The sequence below is a fragment of the Zonotrichia leucophrys genome, unplaced genomic scaffold, assembly GCF_028769735.1.
Source record: "Zonotrichia leucophrys gambelii isolate GWCS_2022_RI unplaced genomic scaffold, RI_Zleu_2.0 Scaffold_121_137240, whole genome shotgun sequence".
Lineage (NCBI taxonomy): Eukaryota > Metazoa > Chordata > Aves > Passeriformes > Passerellidae > Zonotrichia > Zonotrichia leucophrys.
In genome coordinates this window covers 43240-54493 of record NW_026992326.1, presented here as the reverse complement: position 1 = coordinate 54493, position 11254 = coordinate 43240, and the positions used below count along the sequence as shown (strand labels likewise).

The 11254-nt window shown below is 53.5% G+C and overlaps 2 pseudogenes; one reads left to right on the top strand and one right to left on the bottom strand.

Annotated features, from left to right (window-relative positions):
• Positions 1-10930, top strand: part of LOC135460897 (zinc finger protein 239-like) — a 60555-nt pseudogene extending 49625 nt beyond the window's left edge.
• On the bottom strand, positions 539-1703 carry LOC135460900 (zinc finger protein 239-like; annotated as a pseudogene).
• Positions 10931-11254: the final 324 nt, after the last annotated feature.

The following is an 11254-nucleotide window of genomic DNA, read 5'->3' as shown; positions in this document are numbered from 1 at the left end:
AAGAGGTTCCCACAGCCCCAGCCAGGGACCCGCTCCCAAGGCTGTTGCCATGGCCACCAGGGCTGGGACCAGCTGGGATGCTCGGTTTCCGGGGCCCAGGGTTCAGGAATGGGATTCCCCAATTTCCTGCTCCTGCTAAAACTGCACTGCCCTTGCTGCCATCCCGCCTCCCATGGAAAGCACAAAAGGCAAAGATCCTGGGCTGGGATAAGAACAATTTACTGAGAACACCAACGATATAAGGAACAAATGAAAACAGAAACAATATTGATAACAGAAGGGACTGTTTACAGGAAAAACTACAACACAACTTTCTGGGTCTTCCTGGCCACAATTTCCCCTTCCTGGAAATTTCATCCTTCTCCTCAGGGAGAGAGAGAGTCCATTTCCTGCCCCTGGGAATGACCTGATGTGGGAGTGAATGTAATGACAGGGCCATGGCCAGACCTTCCTGTTTTTCCATCCCACATCATGTCATTGGCAGGGACAGGAAAAGGTACAGGTGTCTTCCCAGCATGGATCATGGGAACATGGATCATCAGGGCTCTTCCCAACATGGATACCCCAATGATTGGAGTTGGGGCAGTGCATAATATTCTCCTGCACTTGGGGCATTGGAGGCCTTCCCTTTCCGATGCCTCCGTTGGTGACTGGTCAAGTGAGAGCTCTGGGTGAAGCTCTTCCCACACTGGGGACACTCGTAGGGCCTCTCCCCAGTGTGGATGCGCCGGTGCCTGATGAGAGTGGAGTTGTGCTTGAAGCCCTTCCCGCACTCAGGGCAGCGGAAGGGCCGCTCATCCGTGTGAATCCGCTCATGCAGGAGAAGATTGGAGCTGGTCTGAAACCTCTTCCCACATGTGGCGCACTGGTAGGGCCTCTCGCCAGTGTGGATGCGCCGGTGCCTGAAGAAGCCGGTGCCTGCTTGAAGCCCTTCCCCACTCAGGGCAGCGGAAGGGCCTCTCCTCTGTGTGAAACTGCTGGTGCTGGAGGAGATTGGAGCTGGTCCGAAACCTCTTCTGACACTGGGGACACTCGTAGGGCCGCTCCCCAGTGTGGATGCTTTGGTGCCTGATGAGTTCTGACCCGCAGCTGCAGCCCTTCCCACACTCCCCACACTCGTAGGGCCATTCCCCAGTGTGGATGCGTTGGTGGCGGATCAGGGTGCTGCTCTGCCTGAAGTTCTTCCCACACTGCAAGCACTTGTAGCGCTTCTCTCCATCATGAAGCTGCTCAAGGACCACCAGCTCTGAGCTCTGGCTGAAGCTTTGTCCACCTTCCTGGCTCAGGGTGGGTCTTTCCTCCTCAGAGCACCCCAGACTGGGTTTGGAGCCCCTCTTCCTATGGAATCTGTGGGGATTTTCCTCCCTGTTGGATTCCTGTGCCCTGGAGTCACTCATAACGGCCTCTTCCTTGAGGTTCTGCTGTGGGGATTTGTCCTCCCTGGTCCCAGTCCTCAGCTTCTTCTCTGGGGGAGGAAAGACAAGGAGAGGATGGGATTTGCCTCCGTGCCACAGGGAAGGGGAAGGAGATCCCCCCAGTGAATTCCCGGTAGGATGGTGTTGGCAGCAGGGTTGTCCTGCAGCCAGGGGCTGTGCTGGGCTGGGAGATGGAGCAGAAGAGAGGGGGAAAGGGGCACTGACTTCCTCCTCACCTGCCAGGGTGTCCTGGGGCATCTTCCTCTTCCTCGCAGTCTCTCCCTCCATCTGGCTAAGTTTTAGGAACAGGAAATTCTGTTTTGGGAGGAAAACAAGAAGTGAGCACAGTAAATTTTGCATCGGATTGAAGGCAAAAGTGGGGGAGAGTCTAAGTCAGAATTCCAATTCAAAAACAAAATTAGGATCAGGGCAATGATATAGAAACACTGCCTTAAATTCACAGAGTCAGGATATAACCTGACACCCTGTTGGTCAGGGTGGTGGCAGCAGTCCCATTAAATGGTGGCTGCAGTCCTGTTGGAGTGATGAATGCGATTCTGTCCAAGAAGTGATGCTGTAGAAGGGTCTGGTCTTCCTCTGAAGGTCCAGTGGTGGTTATGGAGATCTTGTCCTCTGGGAATCCAGTAGGCAAGCTGCTCCTGGTGTTGTAAGGCTCAGCTTATATCCAGGTAGGAATGCTTGGATCCTCCCCCTGGGCGGAGCATCCCACAATGGGATGATGGAATTTTATCAGTCCTGCAGTGACACTCAATGGCCCATTAGCAGAAGATATCTCCCCTGGAGGGTGGTATCAGGGCTGAGTCATGGAAGAGATAAAGAACCCTGCCCCACCTGTTCATAGCAGTTGATGAAGATGGGGATTGAAAACATGCATTTGGTTACATCTTGCATGGCAACCTGAAACAGTGGGGTAATCCCTGCTCAGGGGGTGAACACCACCCCCCTTACCCAAACTGGCTCAGGTGTAAAACTACCACCCTGGGAAGGCCACACACTCAGGGGACAATGTCACACTTGCCCTGCTCCAGGGGAGGTCTCTGTCCCTCTCACTCCCTTACTCTCCCCCCTTTTCTCTTTCTTTCCATCTCTCTCTCTACCTCACATTTACTGTTCAATAAAATCCACCTTGGATTTGGTCTTTTTAGCATCTTAATTGGGGCAGAGGAATCTCTCCAACAATTTTCTTAACCAGATTGCGACATTATTTTGCCATAGTGGGTTCAGGGCACTGTTGTCCGACCCCAAGTGCCTTTGACAACAGCATGGTTACCTCCAAGGAGGAGGTTGTGGTTCTCTCTGGAGGAACTCTTGGAAACTTGGACACAGCTTCCTCTGAACAACTTATGGGAGAACTGATGAGGAAATTGGCTGTTGTAGGTGGCCAGTGAAAAAGAAAATATTTTGTTGTCCTTCCTTGAAAAGTTTGTTAAAATCACTGGAGGAAAGGGAGGAAATGATACCAGTGAGACTGACAAGGTTCATTCACCCCATGGTGAGGAACACAAGGCTGCTCTAAATCCCACAAAAAGCCCAGCTCAAGTAGCTAAATTCCCAAATAACTCTGGAATTCACAGGCTTGCGTTCTTTGCCAAATGTGAGAATCATTATTCTCTACATCCCTGTCACCTTTGTGACAGCTACACAGAGTTTCCCCTTCCTTTTAATAATCTGTATTGGGCCTAATTTCCGCTTTTCTTTTATTGGAACCTGCCAGTAGCTTAGCTGGAGCTGTGCAGGAACCAGTGAAACGTGGAATTGCCACAGAATTTCTTCTATTGTCAGTTAATTCCAGTTTGGGATTTGTTTGCATTTCCATCACATGTGACTCTCGGGAAAATCAAATATTCATCAAAGTATTTCATGTAGGATTAAGTTTGATTTCTGCCTAGTTTATTTTGTCCAGTGCCCTGGGGATGCTCAAGGGGTCTCTGTGCCTCGCACCCTGGAGGACGCTCACGAGGAATTTGTTGCAATTGTCCCTGTCCCTGTCACCCCAGGCCATTCCCCAGGGGGTCTCCATCATTCTCACCCCAGGGAATGCCTGGGGGGTCTCCCTCCCCCTCACCCCTGTGCCAGGGGGTGCTCAGGGCTCTCTGTCCTTCTCAGCCCAGGGGATGCTCGGGGGTCTCTGTCCCCTCACCCTGGGGGATGCTCGGGGGGTCTCCATCCCTCTGGCCTCAGGCAATGCCTGTGAAGGGCTGGGGACCAGGGGCTCTGTGTCCCTCTCACCGCTGAGGGTGCTCGGGGCTGGGGGGGCTCTCCAACCTTCTCACACCTGGGGAGGCCGGGGGGGTCTCTGTCCCTCTCAGCCCTGCTGTGACCCCACCCAAACATCATCGGGGTCACAGGGACAGAGACACCCCCAAAGCCACAGAAGGGCTGAACCTGGGATTTGGTTTGGGGCTGAGGATTTAGGAAAGGGCTGGAATTGGGGCTGGGCTTGGAGTTGGGGCTGAGATTTGGATTAGAGCTGGGATTGAGGTTAAGGCGAGACATGGGATTGGCTTTCGGGCTGCTGTTGGGATTCTGTCTGGGGCTGGACGAGTCAGGCACTGGGATGAGAATAGTGAAAACAGAAGTGTGAGTGTGTCTAAACATGGAGTGAGACTGAGACCAGGGTCAGGGTCAGGTTTGGGACTGAGCTCACCCAGGGCAGGACAGGGGGGATGTCACTGCAGGATGTCCCTGGCATCATCCCAGCCCTCCTCAGGCACCTCCAAACATGGGGGGCAGCTGGGTGCTCCAAGATCCAGGTGCTCCCACACTGCCCCTCCATACCAGGCGAGCATTCCCTGAGGGCAGCCCTGACTGTGACCCTTGGGGCTCTGGGATCAGCCCTCATATCCCTGCAGTGGGAGCAGCTGCAGACAGTACGAGAGATTTCCCCCCCTCTTTCCGGAGGAAGGGTGAAGCCCGGCTGCCCTTTTCTTCTGGTGCCTCCTCCTCTCCTCAGCTGAGGATGTCAAACTCCCCAGGAGCAGGAAAATCCCCATTCCCTCTTTCCTTGTGGCTGCAGCCTGGAACATCCACCCAGAGTTAAGGACTTTTTGACAGCCCTGCTGAATGACACTGGGATGAGATTTGTGAGAAGGGGAAGAAATTGTATTTTGATAGTAACTAAAAGATGCAAAATTATTCCTTTCTGTTATATTGCTTTTCAGTCAGTTCTGGTCTGTTTTCAGAGTGCCACCTTCTCAGCTGATTGTGTTTGAGCCCTCCTTTCTCTCCTGCCTCTCTTCCCCTGCTCTGTTTCTCTCTCAGGGTCTCCCTTGACCCAGGGCAGCTCACACCAAAGACCGTGCCCGGATTTAATTCTCAATTCAGGAGCTACAGCAGCCATGGGTGAAGTTAGGAAGGCTGGCAGTGAAATGCCACTGTAAGATCTTGCTCCACTTGGCTTTTAGCTCCTTCTTGACAGCTTTGCCCTCAAGGGCAGGAACATCTTTTCATAGCTGAGAACTGGAATTCCAGACCCTGGCAGTGTGTGCCGTGGATCCCAGAGGGGCATTCCCGAGGCTCCCAGGGTGCTGCTCCTGCCGTGCCTCCCAAGGAGCTTCTCTCCCAAGGGGAGAAGATCCAGCAGCTCTGTGGGCTCCCAGAGCACACAGCAAAGGTGGCGTGGATGGACGTTTTCCAGCACCTTCCCCTCTGGAAACAGAGGGAGGGAGGAAATAGAAGCGAGTCCTGGAAGGACTGGGGTGGGAAGGGACCCTGTCCATGGATTACGATCCCGCGAGGGAGAGACGCCTCTGCCCCAGTGAAGGAGCGAATGAGAGCGTGGGACAGCAACCGACGATTATTGAACGTGGACTGAACGGAACAAGAAATGGGGAGGAGAAAGGGAGAGAAAGAAATCGGGAAGAGGTCTCAGAGAACAGAAAGAAACAGGAAAAGGCTCCCGGCCTGGACTCCGCAGCTCCCAGGAACACCCGCAGGGCGTAGCGACTTTTACAATTCCAGCCAATCAGAGGACGCGGTAAACAATTTCCAGCCAACCAGAGCTTTTCTCGCCGATGACTCACCGGTTGCCAGGCGGCTCCGCAGAGCCCGGCGGCCCCGGAGCGGAATTTGGGGCTCGGGCCGGGGGACGGATCCGCCCCAGGGGGGTCCCCGAGCCCCCTGCCCAGCCCTGGGGCCGATCGGGGGCTCCCCCACCCAGCAGCCGGTGCTGCGGGGCCGCGGGCAGAGCGGTGGGAAAGGGGGGCCGGCTGGGAGCGGAGGAAATGCGGAGGAAGAGGAGGAGAGAGGAGAGGAGCGGGAGAATCGCGGCGCTCGCAGCGCCCCACGCTGAGCCTGCAGCACCCCCTGCCCCGGGAGCATCGCCCCCAGCCCCGAGCCGCAGGGGAGGGCGGAGGCCGAGCTCGCCCCGGCTCCAGCCAGGGTCTCCGGAGGATTTTTTGGAGAGTGTTCGGAGCCGGCAGATCCCGGACTCGAGCCCCGGATATCTCCGGGCTCCCTAAGAGGAGCTTTTTCGGGGGGAGAGGAGCCGCGATCGCCCCTCGGGAGGGTCCCGGGGGCTCCACGTGGGGATGGCTCGGTACCGACGGGGCGGGACATTGGTTTTGGGGATCCCTGTGAGAGCTGGGACTGTGGAATGGGGGACCCCCGGGGCGGGGAGAGGGGAAGGGGCGATACCGGAACTGGGGGACCCCCGGCAGCCCGGAGATGAGGCGGGGACGGGACCCCCTGACCTTGACAGGGGTGTCCTGGGGTGACTTCATGATGCTCGTACCCCCATCGGTCTGTTTAGCCCAGAAATGAGTTCTGTGCCTTTAAGGCTGGTTCTGAGAGAGAAGAGGAGGAGGAAGAACTCGCACTCCTCTACATTCCAGCTGCTGGATGGACAGAGAGCAGGACAGAGCTCTCCTTTGCTTTTAGTTAGTTTTTAGCTCGCTGAGGCAGAGAAGTTCCCTGGACTGGGGTTTTTCTTTTTCTTTGGAGCTGTTTAAACCTGCTCTGGACTGAACAACCAGCACACCACTGGCAGCTCCTCCCTGAAGCTCACTAGGAGGGGCCTGGGCTGAGGCATTTCCAGCGCTGGATGGACTGATAAGAGACTGATAAGAGATCGATAAGAGACTGATAAGAGACTGATAAGGCACTGAGTGGGCAGAGCTACAACCCAAGGAAGGACTTTCGGAGTTTGTCATCTATTTTGGAGCAGCAGGAGGTTTTACTGCTTAATATTGTTCAATTTTTGTGCTGGTGAATGCTTTGCCTGTAGAATAAAGTTTTTTTCCACTTTTCTTCCCGGAAATATTTTCCCAGACTGGCTGAGGGTGGGGCTGCTGAATCGGCATTATAGAGGAAACTCCTTTTGGAGGGTTTCAACCGAATTTGCCCTAAACCAGAACAGGGTGGTGGAAAGAAGGGGGAACCTCAAGTTACTGGATTGAGGGGAGGCTGGAGAGGGGGACCTTGGGACCCCAGAACCTCCCAGAATCCATAAGCAGGACCTTGGAGAGGGGGGATCCCCAGGACAAAAGGGATCCCCAGCAGCCCTGAGATGGGGGACCAACCGTAACCCAAGAGGGATGAGACTGGAAATGGGAAACTCCTGGTTGGATTTTTGATTCACTCTTGATTTTTGGACATCAGGTGACTTCTAGAAATGGACTTGGGTGGGAGGAGTCCCCAACCCAAGGCATTCACAGCTTGTTTTTCCCCAAACCTTCCCAGCGTAACATTCCCCCTGTCCCAGTCTGGGTGAGCTGAATCCCAAACCTGACTCTGGTCCTGGTCTCAGTCTCACTCCATGTTTAGACACACTCACAGTTCTGTATTTAATCACATCCCAGTGCCAGACTTGTCTAGCCCTAGACCCAATCCCAACCCCAGCCCTAAAGCCACTCCCATGTCCAGCCTTAACCCCAATCCCAGCTCTAATCCAAATCTCAGCCCAAAATCCAACCCCAGCTCCAATTCCAGCCCCTCCCTAAATCCTCAGCCCCAAAGCAAATTCTAGGTTCAGCCCTTCTGGGGCTTTGGGGGTGTCTCTGTCCCTCTGACCCCGATGATGTTTGGGTGGGGTCACAGCAGGGCTGAGAGGGACAGAGACCCCCCCAAGCTCCCCAGGGGTGAGAAGGTCGGAGAGCCCCCCCAGCCCCGAGCCGCCTCAGCGGTGAGAGGGACACAGAGCCTCTGGTCCCCAGCCCTGCACAGGCATTGCCTGAGGCCAGAGAGATGGAGACCCCCTGAGCATCCCCCAGGCTGAGGGGACAGAGACCCCCGAGGATCGCCTTGGCTGAGAGGGACAGAGACTGCCCCAGACACCCCCTGGCACAGGGGTGAGAGGGACGGAGAACCCCCTGGGGAATGGCCTGGGGTGACAGGGACAACCCCCCAAACCCCTGCCAAGCATCCCCCAGGGCGAGAGGCACAGAGACCCCTTGAGCATCCCCTGGGCACTGGACAAAATAATTTGGCAGAAATCAAACTTAACTCTGCGTAAATCATTTTGATGAATATTTGATTTTCCCACAAGTCAGATGTGATGGAAATGCAAACAAATCCCAAACATTAATAAACCGACAGTACAAGCAATTTTGTGGCAATTCCAAGTTCCACTGGTTCCTGCAGAGCTCCAGCTCAGCTGCTAGCACATTCTGATAAAAGTGTAAATTCAGCCCAATACAGATATCATTAAAAGGAAAGTAAACTATTTGCAGCTGTCACAAAGGCGACAGGGATGAAGAGAAAAATGATTCTCACATTTCGCAAAGCACTCAAGCCTGGGAATTCAGGAGTTATTTGGGAATTTAGCTCCTTGAGCTGAGCTTCTTGTTGGACTTTTAGCAGCCTTGTGTTCCTCACCATGGGGTGAATGAACCTTGTCAGTCTCACTGGTATCATTTGCTCCCTTTCCTCCTGTGATTTTAAAAAACATTTCAAGGAAGGATGTCGCAGACATTTTTTTTCATAAAATCCTCCCTTTTGGGATTTGTCCTTTCTGGGAAGCTGGGGCCCTAGATGAAAAATGCAAACAACAATTATCTGCTGATGTGGAATATAACAGGAGCATCTGTGATTGGTCTTCTGTGAGTGTTTGGATTTGCTGACCACTCACGGGAGAGTTGGTCCTTGCTTTCTGCTGGACACAGAACTTGGTTATTCAATCTTTTCTTTCTATTCTTAGCTTAGCAAGCCTCGGAAACTTTTCTCTTTATTCCTTTTAGTATAGTTATAATGTATCATATATCATATATCAATAAATCCAGCCTTCTGATCATGAACCAAGATTCTTGTCCACTTCTCTCACCCTGAAGACCTTCATCAGGTCGCTGTAATAGAAGGACAACAAAATATTTTCTTTACACTCTGGGCCCACAAAGGCGATTTACCTCATCGGTTCTCCCATAAGTCACTCAGAGGATGCTGCAGCCCTATTTCAAAGAGTTCCTCCAGAGAGAACCACAACCTCCTCAGAGGAGGGAACCATGCTGTTGTCAAAGGCACGTGGGGTCAGAGAACAGTGCCTAAAGTCACTGTGCCAAAATAATTTCACAGTCTGGTGAGTCTGGTTAAGAAAAGTGTTAGAGAGATTCCTCTGCCCCAATTGAGGTGATAATGAGACCAAACCCAAAATGAATTTTATTGAACAGTAAATGGAATGGAAAATGGGGGACAGGAAGGGAATGACAGGAAAAAGAGCCTTCCCCTGGGGCAAGGTAAGTGTGATATTGTCTCCTGTGTGTGTGCCCTTCCCAGGGTGTGGGTTTTACAGCTGAGCCAGTTTGGGTAAGGGGGGTGGTGTTCACCCCCTGAGCAGGGATTACCCCACTGTTTCAGGCTGCCATGCAAGATGTAACCAAATGCATGTTTTCAATCCCCATCTTCATCAACTGCTATAAACAGGTGGGGCATTGTTCTTTATCTCTTCCATGACTCACCCCTGATAACGCCCTCCAGGGGAGATATCTTCTGCTAATGGGCCATTGAGTGTCACTGCAGGACTGATAAAATTCCATCATCCCATTGTGGGATGCTCCACCCAGGGGGAGGATCCAAGCATTCCTACCTGGATAAAAGCTGACACTTTGCTACTCCAGGAGCAGCTTGCCTACTGGATTGCCAGAGGACAAGACCTCCAAAGCCACCACTGGACCTCCAGAGGAAGACCAGACCCTTCTACAGCATCACTGCTTCGACAGAATCACCTTCATCACTCCAACAGGACTGCAACCACCATTTACTGGGACTGCTGCCATCACCCTGAACAAAAGGGTGTAAGGTTATATCCTGACTCTGTCAGTTTAAGGCAGTGTTTCTATATCATTGCCTTGATCTTAGTTTTCTTTTAAATTGTAATTCTGGTTTAGACCCTCCCCAGGTTTACCTTCAAACCAGTACAAAAGACAATGTGCGCACCCTTTGTTTTCTTCCCAGAATGGGATTTCCCATTCCCAAACCTTGACTGGATGGAGAAGGAGGCTGTGAGGAAGAGGAAGGATCCCTGGGATACCCAGATAGGTGAGGAGGAAGTCAGTGCCCCTTTCCCCCTCTCTCCTGCTCTATCTCCCAGCCCAGCACAGCCCCCTGCTGCAGGACACCCCTGCTGCCAACCCTGTCCTGCCAGGGATGTACTGGAGGGATCTCCTTCCCCTTCCTTGTGGCATGAAGGCAAATCCCATCCAGTCTTTGTCCTTCCTTCCCCAGGGAAGGAACTGAGGATAGAGACCAGGGAGGAAAAATCTGCATGGCAGAACCTCATGAAGGAGGCCGTTTTGAGGGATTCTAACACACAGGAATCCAACAGGGAAGAAAAACCTCAGACATCCCCCATGAGGAGGCGCTCCAAACCCAGTCCAGGGTGCTCTGAAGAAGAAAGAGCCACTCTGAGCCAGGAAGGTGGGCAGAGCTTCAGCCAGAGTTCAGAGCTGGTGTTCCATGAGCAGCTTCATGATAGGGAGAAGCCCCACAGGTGCTTGCAGTGTGGGAAGAGCTTTAGGCAGAGACAGCAGCTGATCAGCCACCAACACATGCACACAGGGGAATGGCCCTATGAGTGTGGGGAGTGTGGGAAGGGCTTCAGCTACAGATCTGCCCTTTTGACCCACCAACGCATCCACACTGGAGAGAAGCCCTACGAGTGTCCCCAGTGTGGGATGAGGCTTCAGACCAGCTCCAATCTCCTCCGCCACCAGCGGATTCACAGCGAGGAGAGGCCCTTCCTCTGCCCTGAGTGCGGGAAGGGCTTCAAGCGCAACTCCACCCTCATCAAGCATCGGCGCATCCACACTGGGGAGAGGCCCTACCAGTGCGCCACATGTGGGAAGAGGTTTCAGACCAGTTCCCATCTCCTCCTGCATGAGCAAGTTCACACGGATGAGAGGCCCTTCCTCTGCCCTGAGTGTGGGAAGGGCTTCAAGCACAACTCCTCCCTCATCATCCACCGGCGCATCCACACTGGGGAGAGGCCCTATGAGTGTCCCCAGTGTGGGAAAAGCTTCACCAGCAGCTCTCACTTGACCAGACACCAACAGAGCCACCAGTAAGGGATCCCTGCAAATAGCACAAATGCAGGAGCAGCTTCATCCACCACTCCAGCTTCATCCCCCATGGGAGAACCCACATTGGGAAGATCCCTGGTGATCCAGTTTCTCTGTGGTCTATGCTGGGAAGACACCTGTCCCTTTTCCTGCCCTTGCCAAAGACATGATGTGGGATGGAAGAACATGAAGCTGTGGCCATGGCCATGTCAACACATTCACTCGCATCTCAGAACATTGCCAGGGGCAGGAAAGGGACTCTTCTCTCTCTCCCTGAGGAGAAGTGTGGCCTTTCCAGGCAGGGGAAATGCATGGCCAGGAAGAGTCTGT